Genomic DNA, 7,500 nt, shown 5'->3' with positions numbered 1-7,500 from the left:
CACACACACACACACACACACACACACCTGACCCTTTCAACACGTGTGTCCTGTTAACCTCTACAGTTTCTTAACACTTCCTGCCAAACAGGAAACGTGTGTCTGTGTGTTGGATGGAAACACACACACACACACACCTGTGTTTGGGAGAGGCAGGTAACCTATAGCAACTCTGAGCAGCTTGGAAAACACTGAGACGTGTGTGTGTGTGTGTGTGTGTGTGTGTGTGTGTGTGTGTGTGTGTGCGTGCGTGCGTGCGTGTGTGCGTGCGTGCGTGCGTGCGTGTAGGCTGTATAAGAGCGAGGTCTCTGGACAGGCCATTATGGAGAAATGCCACATCATAGTTCATTGACAAAATGAAAAGCCACAAACTGGACGTTGGAAATCCCAGACTGGGAAGTAAAAGCCTCAGTCCTTAGTTGGAGACGTCTCATGCTGGACAAGAACGTAAAAGATGAAAGAAGCTGGAGAGAAGAGGTCCTAAGAAGGACAGAAGATACCCAGAACTAGGGATAGTACCAAGAACTGGTATTTTTCGGGTCAATACTTATGGGACTACCGATAAGCGTCAGGACAAACAATACTGTTATCAAAACTTGCGTATTTATCTTCTCGTTATTATTGGTAAATCAGAAGCTGCTGCTTGTCATCATGTGGCAGACGTTTGCTCGATGTACACGTGATATCCCTGCGCAAAGTGAGTAAATGAGGCGATACTAGAAATATAATGAAACGTTTACAAACAGAACGTATTTACTGGGTCTCCGTCGTCTCCTGTGTTCAACTCCATCACTTCTGCTTCTGCCTCTAACGAAGGTAACGTTATAAAATAAGTCTTCAGTTAGTGCTTGTGTTCTCTGTGGACACCACATGGGGTTTAAATGTAAATGTGAATATGAATAAACCCACAGGAAACGATAGAAAGGGTTTCAGCGTCGTGAGGAATGAGACAGAGATACAATCTCAGACACCCAGGAGCAGCCCATTCACCATAACCCTAAACGATGCATGGGGAGATAACACCTGAAAAAACGCAGAGTGTCACAGGGCTACAGAAAGAACCAGTCGTGCAGATGTTCTGGTTCACAGGAACACAAGCGCTGGGTATGTATTGTTCTTCTCAAAACGAGCATCGTTTGTATTGAGATGATCAAATAAGATTCCAGGCTTGAGGTCTGAGCCACGATGACGTGTTCCTCTACCGTCTCCCTGTAGCCCCTTTCACTTTACCGATGGTTTTCCAGAACTTTTAATTTGGTCTTCTTGTAGGCCACCAGGCCCTTGGAGGATCTAAGAAGCAGTGTGTGCTCTTGGTGTGGTCCAAACATCTTCTGGACATTCATTGTTGGAACATTAATGATGGACGCTATATTAGAAAGTGCACATTTCCGAGGCTGGACAGAAGAAGCCCCAGGATAGACAGAACGAACAAATGAAGCTGAAGGCTGGGTGTTAGAGGAGTAAATCTGCTCCTACGGTTTTGACTGGTGGTTTCAGGTTTGCACATGTTTTACACACACACACACCCCTTTTGGAGATCAGGGCCAGACTGTGTATGCAGAAGAGATCTCCTCCTTCTTCTTTTTTTCTCTCCCTCTGCTTTTGTTTGTCTCATTCTTTCTGTTCTTCCTGTCTTACTCAGTCTATTTCTCTTTCTCCCACATGTCTCTTTCTCAATTTTTTATCTCCCTCCCCCAATACGCTTCCCTCTCTCCCTTGAAGTGTGTGTGTGTGTGTGTGTGTGTGTGTGTGTGTGTGTGTGTGTGTGTGTGTGTGTCAAACTTTTACATTCTGTGACTGTGCGAGAATAAAGTGCTACACAAACCAATTCAATTGATTTGGAGCTCTAGAGAAGGAGATCTTCCACTCCAAAAAGGAGAAAGAAGATCTTCATGGAGCTGGCTTTGTGCACAGGGGTGTTTTTATTCTGGAAGAGGGTTTGATTCTTCCTAGATTAAGTGAAGAGGAAACTTTATGCTGCTGCATCCAAAGACGATACAATTGTGTGCCTTCAGCTTTTTGCGATAACAGTTTGGGAAAGAACCACATATGGCTGGAAAATCAGGTGTCCCAATAGTTTTTTTCCATTCAGAATATCAAGCCTATTTTCAAACTTTAGTACAAAATCTGAAAATTATATGAAAAGTTTATGTTTTCAAATCGTTTTTATTTCTTTTAAAGATTTTTTTTCATTACTGCACCAATTTCTTAAATTTCTCAATTCATTACTAAGCGTCTGAACTGGAGCTGAAACAGGCAGGAGATTCGTCTGCTTTGGGGCATTTGTTGAGGATTGAGGAGGAGCAGGTCATGTGGAGGGTAAACTGTAATTAGCCGTAGCCTCTGATGTGCAAACAGCAGCATCACTACAGACACATGCAGGTTTACTTACAGGCTTAAAAAAAACACACGACACGTTAAATTGAATAAACATGTTACCTATAAAAAAAACCTCTATTGATGAAGCCTCCTGAATATAAAGGGTTCCGTTCCACAGTTTAGTACCAACCGGAAAATCACCTTTTTACTTGTTTTTGAACTGAGGGACAGTCAGCACATGATTTATTGATCTTAGTGACCTACCTGATGTTTAAGACCCTGAGAGATTGTAGATCATTTGCGATATTTAAGGGGAACGGAGAAATGTAGAAAACTTTTTTTTTTTAAATGCGGTATAGAGCTAAAGCTTGTAAACGTGTCGAACTGAGGTAGGGGTGAAAAACTATTCTGTGCTTTTGGGGCGGGGCTTTGGGTAGAGGCGGGGCTTTGGGTAGGACTGTTACAGACAGATCATTGTTCATCGTCTGTAGGCTGCCACGCAGTCAGAAATCATGCTGGGATTTTCTGTGTTATTTCTCCCTTCGGCTAAATTAATGAAATCAAACTATGATTGGGTGGGCAAGGCGCAAATTTGTGTGGGCTAAACCCACCCATGCCCACTGCTGCCGTAGGCCCTGCACCCTAAACTGGACAGAAAAAGGCCCAGAGAGTAGATGCCATTAGAGTAAATGCTGTATGAAAAAGCAAAGAGGCCCAGTGATGGATAGAAGAAGATTTGAAGGCCCCACAGGTTATCCAGCAGAGTAGAGGCACTTTGCTGAATAAAAGACCCCACAGCATGAACACAAAAAAGACCTCCAAGTTGAGAAGAAGATGCCCCAGAATGCACAGGAAATTTCTCCAAGCTGAGCATAAGAAGCTCCAGGAATGACGGAAAAGACTCTAGGCTCTATGTTCAAGTGTTAATATTTCAAGTGACAGAAGATGTTCTCATGGTATATAAAAGAACAGAAGTTCTGTTCAAGTTGAACAGAAGAGGATCTTATGGTGGATGGCCCTAAGATAAACAGAAGAACTCTTGGAATAGAAGGAGCTACAGGTTGGTCAGTGATGTCGAGGCCTCATGCTGGGCGGAAAACCCACAGGTGGAAGTTTTTCTAATCTCAATTTCAAGTACACATAATCTCCAAGTTACGATGGTTCGACTTGTGATTTTTCAATCTAACGACACAAATGTTTTTTTTATGCTGCTTTCAAATTTGCATACCATAGTTTGGAATGTTGCCATGTACACATTTTTATGAGATGCCTTTAACTCTTTAAGTTCAGTTGTCTTAGTGTTAGAGCACATTTTTTTTACTGTGTTTTTGTGGTTTTATAGGCACCACTGGACCCTGAAACAGAGCTCGTCTGGCTCCGCCCTCCGGCTAAATGCCTGCTGCCATATACATACAGCATATACTGTAAAGTTGATACATTACGGTAGTGTAAATTGCTCTGTTTTGTACTGTAATGTGTTAAATTATTAACAGTAAACAAATCCATACTGATCACCATTCTTAAAGAGTGCTGGGTAGGCGAGGCCATGTCTTGAATTCTTAGGTTACGATAAGGCCATCTGAACGCATCTCTATTATAAGTCAGGGACGACCAGTACACAACTCAAATTTTTACATTCTGACTTTCCTCGTTCCATCAGGACGATCCCCGGGCCTGAGGAAGAGCCCTGTGTCTCCCCTTTTTCATTCGGAAAATCAAAGCAACTTCTACACTGCTGTAAAAGTCAAGCAGATGGTGCGTGGGCGCTGAGTACGTTAGCGAACGCTGCTGCAGGAAGTTTAAATGCTGTGGCATTGAGTGCAGCCGTAACTCCGAGACAATAACGCAGCTCTGTTCCACAGCGACCTCCGGTCTGAATGTCGCGGTGTGTGACGCAGCGCTGTAAAATGCTGCATTATCATTTCAGCTGACAATGACACGACCACACGTGCACCACACAGACCTCCAGCATAGAGGAAGCTAGCGTGTGCATGTGTGTGTGTGTGTGTGTGCGTGTGGGAAAGACAAACGTATAAAGAGTGTCATGTTACACCCGTGAAAGCACTTGTTCTCTGCAGAGTTCCCCGAAGTGCAGGGCTTAGACGACTTACATGCTACATTCTGACTTGATAAAAGGAACGTCAACAATTTTTTCAATTCTTCGGTTTTGTCCAGATCGAATAAAGCATCTGTTCCTCACTTCACATCTGGCAGACACGCTTTTTCAGAGCAACTTTTATCTCATTCATACAACTGGGCAGCTTTGGGGCCCAGGAGTGGCAGTTTTTGATGTGGCTGGGATTTGAACTCACAACCTTCTGATCCAAAGTCTTAACCACTAAGCTACCACCTCCCCTCATGCTCATCCTCATCCTTGTCCTCGTTCTGCCCTTAAGCTGACAAAAGGTTCCAGAGGTAATTGAACCTAAAAAGAATAAACTCTTCCATCAGCACTGGTTTTGTACCTAAATCCTTCAAACTGCAGTTATCAACCATCTAATTAAGAAGCCGGACCTTCACCCTGTCAGCTGTCCGACTACAGTCCAATATCAAACCTCCCCTTTATCTTTAAGATTCTAGAAAAGGTTGTAGCACAGCAGTTCTGCTCACATCTACTGAGGAATAACAGTTTTGAAATGTATCAGTCAGGATTTCTGCCTCATCATAGCACAGAGACGGCGCTAGTTAAGGTGGTAAATGACCTGTTATTGGCCTCTGATCAGGGTTTTGTCTCTTTACTTGTTTTGCTCGACCTCAGTGCAGCTTTTCACACCATTGATCATAATCTCCTGCTTGTTAGACTTGAGAACGTTGTTGGAATAAAGGGAACAGCTCTCTCCTGGCTCAGGTCTTATCTGACTGATCGCTATCAGTTTGTTGATGTAAATGGTGAGTTCTCCACACTCTCTGAGGTAAAGTTTGGTGTTCCACAAGGATCTGTCTTAGGCCCACTGCTTTTCTCTTTATATCTGCTGCCTCTTGGTAAAATCATTCATAAACATGGGATTCGCTTCCACTGCTATGTTGATGACACACAGCTGTATATTTCAGCAAAGCCAGATGAGAGAGATCAGCTTAACAATGTTGAGAAGTGTGTAAAGGACATTAGACAGTGGATGCTTGATAACTTTCTTCTGCTCAACTCAGATAAGACGGAAGTACTTTTACTAGGACCACATGCAGCTAGAAGTAAACTTTCCGATTATGTAGCATCTCTGGATGGTGTTTCTGTTTCATTGTGTACAGCAGTCAAAGACCTTGGTGTCATTATTGACCCGAGTCTTTCCTTTGAGGCTCACGTGAATAATATCACCAGGATCTCCTTCTTTCACCTCAGAAATATTGCTAAAATTAGAAATATGGTGTCGTTACAGGATGCAGAAAAACTAGTTGATGCTTTTATAACATCTAGATTAGACTACTGTAACGCTTTACTGTCTGGGTGTTGGAGTAAGTGCAGAAATAAGCTTCAGTTAGTTCAGAATGCAGCAGCAAGAGTCCTCACTAGATCTAGGAAATATGAGCACATCAGCCCTGTTTTAATCATCTACACTGCTCCCAATTACATCTCACACTGATTATAAAATACTACTACTGACGTATAAAGCACTTAACGCTCTCATGCCGCAGTATCTGAGTGAACTTCTGTACCAGTATGATCCTCCACGCCTACTTAAATTAAAAGGTGCAGGCTATTTGTTGGTACCTCAAATAATGACGACTACAGCAGGGGGCAGATGTTTCTCTTATAAACACAGGAACTTTTAAAGATTTGGATTTGGACTGTAGTTGATTTCAACAGTCTGCTACACTGACTCAGAACTACAGTTTGTATCTGATCTCCATCACTGCACCTCAACATCGTTTATCTGTAATAAATGGACATTCGGTGCAACCAAGGTGAGGATGAGGTTCCCTCCTTAGTCTGGTTCCCCTTCAAGGTTTCTTCCTTATACCATCTCAGGGAGTTTTACCTTCACCACAGTTGCCACCGGTTTGTTAATCAGGGACAAATTTACACTTATAAAGAACAATTTTATATATTCTTTCTTACCACATTATCTGTGTAAAGCTGCTTTGAGACAATATTCGTTGTTAAAGTGGTAAGAATAAAAATGGAATTATTTGAATTATAAAAAGATTTCAGGAGAAAGCCCCCTTTCTGCAAGATTTGCCACGGTATATTGTATGTAAAGAAACCACATCTGGCTGTATGCAGTGCTCTTGGAGAAAATGTTTGGTCAACGTTCACTGTAACGTGTTCAGTGAAAGTCAAATGCGGCATTTGACCACAAACACCTTGTGCTTAATGTTGTGAAGGGAGGGTCAGGGTGGGTGGTTTGGGTGTGATTTCCAGCCACAGGTCCATCTTACTGTCATTGTAGCAAACTCGGGTATACAAAAATGACTCTGTAGGCAAAAACCTGGCCATGTGTACTTTCAAAAGGCAGTGTGGACTGTGAACAAGAGAACTTCCAGGGTGAAGATTCTGGGTTGAAGAAGCCAGGCTGGATCTCACATCAAATTACTTGATGGAATAAACATGAAGACAGCTTGATCTTCATGCTTTTTTCATCAAGCTGTCTTGCCCAAGGACATTAAAAGCTCTAGTCTGGAAATTAAAAGCTATGGTGTGGACATTAAAAGCTCCAATCTGAACATTAAAAGCTCCAGTCTGGACATTACAAGCTTCAGTTTGGACATTGGAGACTCCAGTCTGGACATTAAAAGCTACAGTGTGGACATTTGAAATTCCAGTCTGGACATAAAAAGCTCTACTGTGGACATTGAAAGCTCTATTGTGGACATTGAAAGCTGCAGTGTGGACATTGGAAGCTGCAGTGTGGACATTTAAAGCTGCAGTGTGGACATTGAAAGCTGCAGTTTGGACATTTAAAGCTCTATTGTGGACATTGAAAGCTACAGTGTGGACATTGAAAGCTGCAGTGTGGACTTTGAAAGCTGCAGTGTGGACATTGGACGCTCTATTGTGGACATTAAAAGCTGCAGTATGGACATTGAAAGCTCTATTGTGGACATTAAAAGCTGCAGTGTGGACATTGGAAGCTGCAGTGTGGACATTGAAAGCTCCAGTGTGGACATTTGAAATTCCAGTCTGGACATTAAAAGCTCTACTGTGGACATTGAAAGCTGCAGTGTGGACATTGGAAGCTCTATTGT

This window comes from Silurus meridionalis, chromosome 7 (genome assembly GCF_014805685.1).
Source record: "Silurus meridionalis isolate SWU-2019-XX chromosome 7, ASM1480568v1, whole genome shotgun sequence".
In the NCBI taxonomy this organism is placed as follows: Eukaryota; Metazoa; Chordata; class Actinopteri; order Siluriformes; family Siluridae; genus Silurus; species Silurus meridionalis.
Note: the sequence above shows the minus strand (reverse complement) of the source record.